This window comes from Rissa tridactyla, chromosome 2 (assembly GCF_028500815.1).
Source record: "Rissa tridactyla isolate bRisTri1 chromosome 2, bRisTri1.patW.cur.20221130, whole genome shotgun sequence".
NCBI lineage: Eukaryota > Metazoa > Chordata > Aves > Charadriiformes > Laridae > Rissa > Rissa tridactyla.
The window spans coordinates 97643567-97650394 of record NC_071467.1 but is presented as its reverse complement, the minus strand read 5'-3'; the positions used below and the strand labels follow the sequence as shown (position 1 = coordinate 97650394).

Sequence of the window (6828 nt, the reverse complement as noted above, 5' to 3'; positions counted from 1 at the left end):
AATGCATCAATTATACTCATCATGTGGCTTCTTGAACATGCTTAACTTGCTATTTCCTTTTATTCAATGTGATAGCACATAAATTAATGCAAAGGCATACACGAGAGTATTTCATACCTTCTCTTCTCTGTTTTAAATTTTGAGGATCAGTGGTTTCACTATGAATAATTTAGAGGGAAAAACTTTCAGAACTGAGGGGGGTGGTAGGGCACGTCCGTGTCTATGAGAGAAGTTCTGTCCACTAACCACACTTATGCAGGATGGGAAACAGCTTTGCCAATCAATAGAGCATCATAATTCCTCTCCTAACAGGAAATGAGGACTCAGTGCAACACTGCAGTTTTAATTTTAATGCAATTTAAAAGAAAAAAAAAAACACCCAACACCAGATGCTCATCAGAATACCATTAAATGTTATTACTATATGCTATTTCCCTTAGGAACTCTCATGGTTAAAAATCAACATTAAGAAGCAGCCTATACCTTTTATAGTGAATGTCTTCAGCTGCAGTTCAGTTAAGAGGTCTGACAGGTCACAAGACTCATCACAAGTTTGATTATTTCTCAATAGGCAAGCTGAGATGAGGATAATTGCTATGTTTTTACAGACCTTCTCGCCGCAGAGCCCCTCATGCTCCCCTTCCTTCAGCCTGATGAAGCATGGCTCAAACACAGCTTCGTGCCCTCTCCATTTTTCCGCTATCCTTTCCTAGATACGTGTGCGGTTTCATTTTTCACGAAGGACCGAGCACTGATCCGTTCACATGCACGTGCCTTCCCGCAGGAAAGCGACAGCACGCCACAGCTGGTGGGTGGGTGGACAGATGCACCTCCGAGCAGGGCTCCTGCACCAGCAGCCCTGATCGATTGCCACCACTCTCCTCCTTCCCCACTTGACCACAGCAGAAGGATCTCTCCCTTCCAGCACACACCGCTCGGCTCTCCTGGCATGGAGTCAGTGCTGGAAAACTGGTTGTGGCAATGCTCCAAGATTTAATACAGCAATATCCTCCTAGAGTTTTACACACTGGTAGTTTGATATCTTTCTGGGAGAAAGAACCGAGGAGACCATTCAGGCTGCAAAGCTGCTGCAAACTGAAGTCAAGGGAAAACTCATTACTGGTTTCTTGGAGGATTAAATCAATGGTTTACCAAAAAGCGAGGAACTCCAGAAGTGAGGAAGGGTGGTCAGGACACGCAGCAGTCAGAGCCTCTGAAGGCTCAGGTGACTTTTCCTGCTCTGCTACCCATCACTCAACAGCAGCAGTGTTAGGGACTAACAATGTTATGTGAAATAGGGACATTGGTACCTCTCCGTGTCACAGGGACGTGAGGATGGATACACTAAGGATAGTGTGGCATTCAAAACATAGTGATTCCAGAATGGCCTTACATTGACATTAAAATTATTAGGGCCTTTTTTAGCTCCATATACTCCAAAAAGGGCAACACAGAATACCGGCACCTCAACTCTGAATTTGAAGTGACTCTTGATTCACAAATACAGATCTTCCTAAGCCTCTATAAGTTTTGGCGGACTTAAGCAGCAATCATGCTTCACCTGTTCACATTTCTTTTCCTCAGCCTTCAAATAAACATGAAACATACTCACCCAAGAATCAGCAGTAATTTTCCTCCCATAATCCCTGGGAAACAGAAGGGTAGTGTATTGCAGGAAAAAGGAATGCTGAAACCTCTCTATACTCTGCAGAGAAGGAGCCAGGACTCTTAGCATCCCTCCTAAGCACAAAAGCACAGACAGACGGACAAAGACTCCCGTCTTAGGAACTGGCAACAACACGATACATCCAACTTACAAATTAGATAGAGAGAAGTGGTTTGCGGTGTCAGAGACGCATCTGACATTTCTGCGAGGAGGCCGGTGTTCAAATAGCACCAGCTTCGTTTTCACAGCAGACATCTTATGAGCAGTCAGCTAAGTAACCCCAATGCTGCAGTAAGAGTGCTGAGCATCTTCTAGGAAATTAAGCCAAACAGCTACAGCACCTCTTCACTAAGGAGTAATTGAACACTTTGATATGATAATTGATTATTGTGCATTGATTAAAGCTGGCAAGAGAGCATACACTCTCCAGATGACTTTCAAATTACAAAGCCACAAACTTCAAAGCTTATTTGGATTCACACAACAAAATACATTTTGTTATTTACAATGTAAAAAAAAGGTATCTTTGTAAATGAGGCAAGAATTTTAAAACAGTGAATGGTGAAATGGCACAACTTGAAATAAGGAACTAATCAATGCTATCAAAATGGCTTCAATCTGTCCTGAGGACTCTAATCATTTCCAGATGATAACATGGGACTGATTGGATGTCTCTGGCAGCAATTCTTATCAAGGTCTGATTATAACAACTACAATAGAAAGAAGAAAAATTGGTTGGTAGAGGATTGTTAAGAAGGCCTGGAGAAATGTGCAAACAGTTACTCAGTTTGGTGTAAACCTACCTGATCTGGTGGTTGCAAGTTAAGACAGAAACTACTGTTGGTCATTTCCAGCCATGCTGAGATGCTTTTCATAAATTCAGCCAAACACACACTGGAGAATAGTTTTACTTCATGGTAAAAGCAAACCAATTTGCAATCAGGTGCAATTTTTACAAACTAGCAAGGTGCAATTTTTACAAACTAGCAAATCATCAGCAAAGCACCTTGACTTGCTTCCTGGTTTTAAAAGCCTTTTCAAGCTGTCCTTAATTACACATTATTTTAATCACCATGATTCTACCTCTAGACCTGTAAGGGAACCGTGCAGTTGTTACTATTTATTTGTATTACTACTCCAGATAGGAATTGAGACCATGTTTTCCTTGCTATCATGAAAAACTTTACAAAGATATGACCCTGCTCAAAGCACTTTATTGAAACCTGCATGACCAGAGGCAACAGGTGGGCTACAAGAGAACAATGGCAGCAGAAAAAATTTACGGAGCTCAAAGGAAAGCAGTGGGCTCAGTGCAAAGTTAGGTCTTCAGTCTTATCACTGCTGCAGAGCTACGTTTCTGGGCTGATACTGGAGCATGTAGTGCGCATCATTCAAAATTTAGAGATTACCCAGCTTTTCTGAAGCTTCTTTAAGGTTAAGTGAACTTCCTTAGGCAGGCCCTGTGTTGCTCAGTTGTTTCACATTGTGTCAGAATATGGCTTTGATGCAACCAGGTGAAATCAGGTGTCTAGAGCGAGGCCTGGATTCATTTATATTGGAAAACCAAAACAAAGCTCAAGATATACAAAGTCATTCAAAGTAAGTACAACTGAGAACTTGGAGTTACGCCAGCGCCAAAACTGCACTTTTAATTTGTAACGAAAAGTCACTTCCAGAATGAGCGTGGACAAGACCAGTCACAAACCACGTAACGCTTGCTGCTTAGCCAAGGAGCAAAATAACCACGTAAGAAGTGCTGTGGGCACAAGTGACTGGATCCGTCTCACCAAGCTGTCCTATGGGAATGCAAGCACTGCTCTTTCCTTTAAAGAGAAAGTACAGATATTTTGCAACACGTTCACGTCAACTGCATGAGCTTCAATTTCTTCACCAGGAAGTACGCTGCTTCTAAATTAGGGAATAGGTTAAAAGTTTGTTTTGGGACAAGACAGGAGACAAGAAGAGGAAAAAGTGTTTTGGAAAGGGAATGAACATCCCACTCATCCCACTGATAACAAACATTATCTTGTTTAATAGGAGCTTACTACTGCTGGCCTATCGTGTTGTCCCCATCTGGTTACATCTTTGTTTCAGAGGTTTGGTCCATGGGGTGCGACTCCTCAGACAAGGACACGGCAACCTTCACAGTGTCCGATGAGACAGAGAAGTTTGGCTGTGCGAGGAAGCTTATTCACGATTAAAGAGAAGGCTGCAGCTCCTAAACACAGAAGGCAATAAATTTTTTAAATACTTCCTACCTTTGCTATCTGAAGTTCAACCCACATGTGTGAGAAAAAAAACCCACCAGAACTTCATTTAAATGCACATTTCTGTTTTGCTGGCTACATTTACTGGAACTTTTATAAAATTACCTTGTGCAGATGTCATTGTGGAGAAAGACACAGAGTCAGCGCCACCATTGTATCAGTATGGGGCAGCCCTGGTAGCTGAAATAGCATGGCATGAAACCGCCATGGGATAACAGAAGCTAACCACATCAGGTGATATTCACCACCAGGAACCAGTTACCCACCAGTGTGTAGTAATATGAGGGTGAATCCATGCTGTAACAACTCGCCCTTTTCAACCACAGAGCAAACGCTACGTGCGCTGACAACCTACTTTTAATTAATCCCTTTTCCCTTCATTCTTGTTGCAGTCATACCTTGTGCAACCCAGACCAAAATATTAAGTCAGCAAAGATCTGCACATCAACAAAATACCTGTGAGGCAGTCAGTCCATTCATCAGTCACCACCATTCCCCAGTCCCAGGGAAAGCGTTGGTCCCTGCTCCGATACGAGCACAAAGATTTACTTTTCACAATTATTGGCAGATTTTTAATCAAAAGCTTCAGGCTTATTGCCGCAATTAAATGCATGAGTCATGTATTCACTCATTTGGAAAGGTTTCTACTTTGTCTTATTGCTCACCAAGACCGTAAAAGGCGCATTGCAAGGAGGAAATCTGTCCCGGGCACCATGGGACAGATTTGTAACCCAGGCTGGTTACAAATACACCTGAGTTCCTCCTGTGGCATCACCCAAGATCATAACCCTCTCCTCCTCCATGTCTAAAGCAGCTGCCAATTTCCACCGGAGACACTGCTGCTGTGCATCCTCCTCCCTGGGAGCCCCAGCGGGACTGCGCAGGAGGCTGCTTGCCTCTCCCACCCTGGCTTTTACAATTCCATCCTGCTGTAGGAGGACCTACGGGGCATTAAATGCATGGCCTGCCCACCCGTCAGGGCCTGGAGAGCTGGTTGTGGCGTTGAGAGGAGAGGCAGAACTCCCTCTCTCCTGTCCTGTGCCTCCCTGTGCTGAAGACCCATTACAGTTATGAAGCTGTGTGTACTGCTGTGCAGGCTGAAGAGGAATTAATGCAGCTGGATTTGGAAGGAAAAAGAAAACTAGTGTTCTACTATGATTGATGGTCATTGATGTGATGCTAATTAGTAAAAAAAAAAAAAAAAACCAACTTTTAAAATACTGGAATTACATATAGTCACTTGATTGTTCATTCTAGCTTAGTACTGGTTCCTTGAGGCATTTGACTCCAACTTACAGCAAATATTTCTTATTGAACAACACTAAGTATATTTATACCACAACGAAAGGTAAGCAACGAAACAAAATTGCCACCTCCGTCTCCTATCTTTGTTCACCTCAGTACTGCACTTTGCATGAGGAGACGCTTTGCATGAGAAGCTTTGCATGAGCTTCGGGATTTGGATCCCTAATGTCATCTCATCTAATGTAAACATCTAAAAACCTCTAATCTTTTATTTAATAAAGCTTCTTACAGATCTCTCAGAGCTGATTGTGTCTTGTGAAAGTGAGTCAGCTTCCTCTGTGAAACAAAATTTTCTTTAACAGATCACAGTGCCCTGTTTTCTATTCTCTGAAAGTTTCTGATGTTGGTTTCTGTATGAATGAGTCTTTAGAATGTCTCGTTAACCCAGCCTGTGGCGTCCTTTCATACGGCTCTCTTGCCTCTTTCTTAGCCATTTCCTTTGTAACCGGCCCCAACCTTTACAATTCTTGATTGAAATGGACAGTGCGTGGAAATGATACACCTCGGCAGTGTTCGCGGTGGTATTCATAACCCTCTCACGAGGCCAATGATTATAGCTGCATGTAGTGGCTGCACCTGGAGATGAATGATCATGGTGTTCTTGTCATCACAAAAACATTTTTCTTCCCCATCTGTCTTAGTCCCTCGCCCCTCAAAACCTCAGAACTTCAAAACTGAAGAACGGGAAAAGGGGTGAAGCCAGCAACAAGGAGACACAAATAACTGGACGCAACTCAGCTAAAAGAGGCTCTACAAGCTCTGCACTGTGGGTCTGCTCTAGCTTACAAGGGTCTGTGGAAGGTGTTGAGCCCCTGCAGAAGAGAAGCTCATACAATGGGCATCAACTGATAAGGTAGAGAGGTGGCAATGGTCAAAGCACCATAGCTGTAACAACCAGCTGAAGCAGACAAGGAGGGAAGTGAAAAGGAAATCCTTAAAAGTGGTATGTTTTAAATAGACTAAATTTCTCACGGGGTTGTAGAGGGGCATATGGTTGGAAAGGACAGTTCTGCAAAGTTGTAAATTCCAGAAATAAGTGAAAGACAAAACCCAAAACCTTTCCTTCGAGCCGGAATTGAACCAGCGACCTAAGGATTACTTTCTACAGACAGCCTACAGTCCTCCGCTCTACCAGCTGAGCTATCGAAGGAAGATGGAGAAAAGGTGCCAAGAATGAGTCAAGACTGTATCAACAATAGCCTTAGGCTCTAATGGGTTTCCATATGTATTGCTTTTCACAACAGCAAAATACTATCCAAAAAAAAAAGGCACAAAGCTAACTTCCCTGCAAAATTGGATTTTGGTTACAAAACTGCCAGTTTTCTGCCAAATAGTTCACAGCTCTTGTAAGACTGTTGGTGGTGGTAGCGTTAAGGTTGGAGTTCCTGTCATGACCCATATGAAATCTGTCTACGGCTTGACAAAGAATTTTGCCCACCCTTTGATGACCTTGCCACATTTCCTATGTTGAGCTAGGAGAAGAGGGAGAACTCCCCTCCACACAATTCCCCACAACAGTTCTTCAGCCAAATCCAATAACAAAATAGCAAACAAACCAGTTAACACACTCCCCAACAGCTTCCATAGCGA

The 6828-nt window shown here is 43.0% G+C and overlaps 1 non-coding gene across 1 annotated transcript; it reads right to left on the bottom strand.

Moving 5' to 3' along the window:
* Nucleotides 1-6298: 6298 nt before the first annotated feature.
* Nucleotides 6299-6388, bottom strand: TRNAY-GUA (transfer RNA tyrosine (anticodon GUA)). Its single transcript is given in 2 exon segments — nucleotides 6299-6334; nucleotides 6352-6388. It is a non-coding gene; the product is annotated as a tRNA-Tyr (tRNA).
* Between the last annotated feature and the right edge of the window lie 440 nt (nucleotides 6389-6828).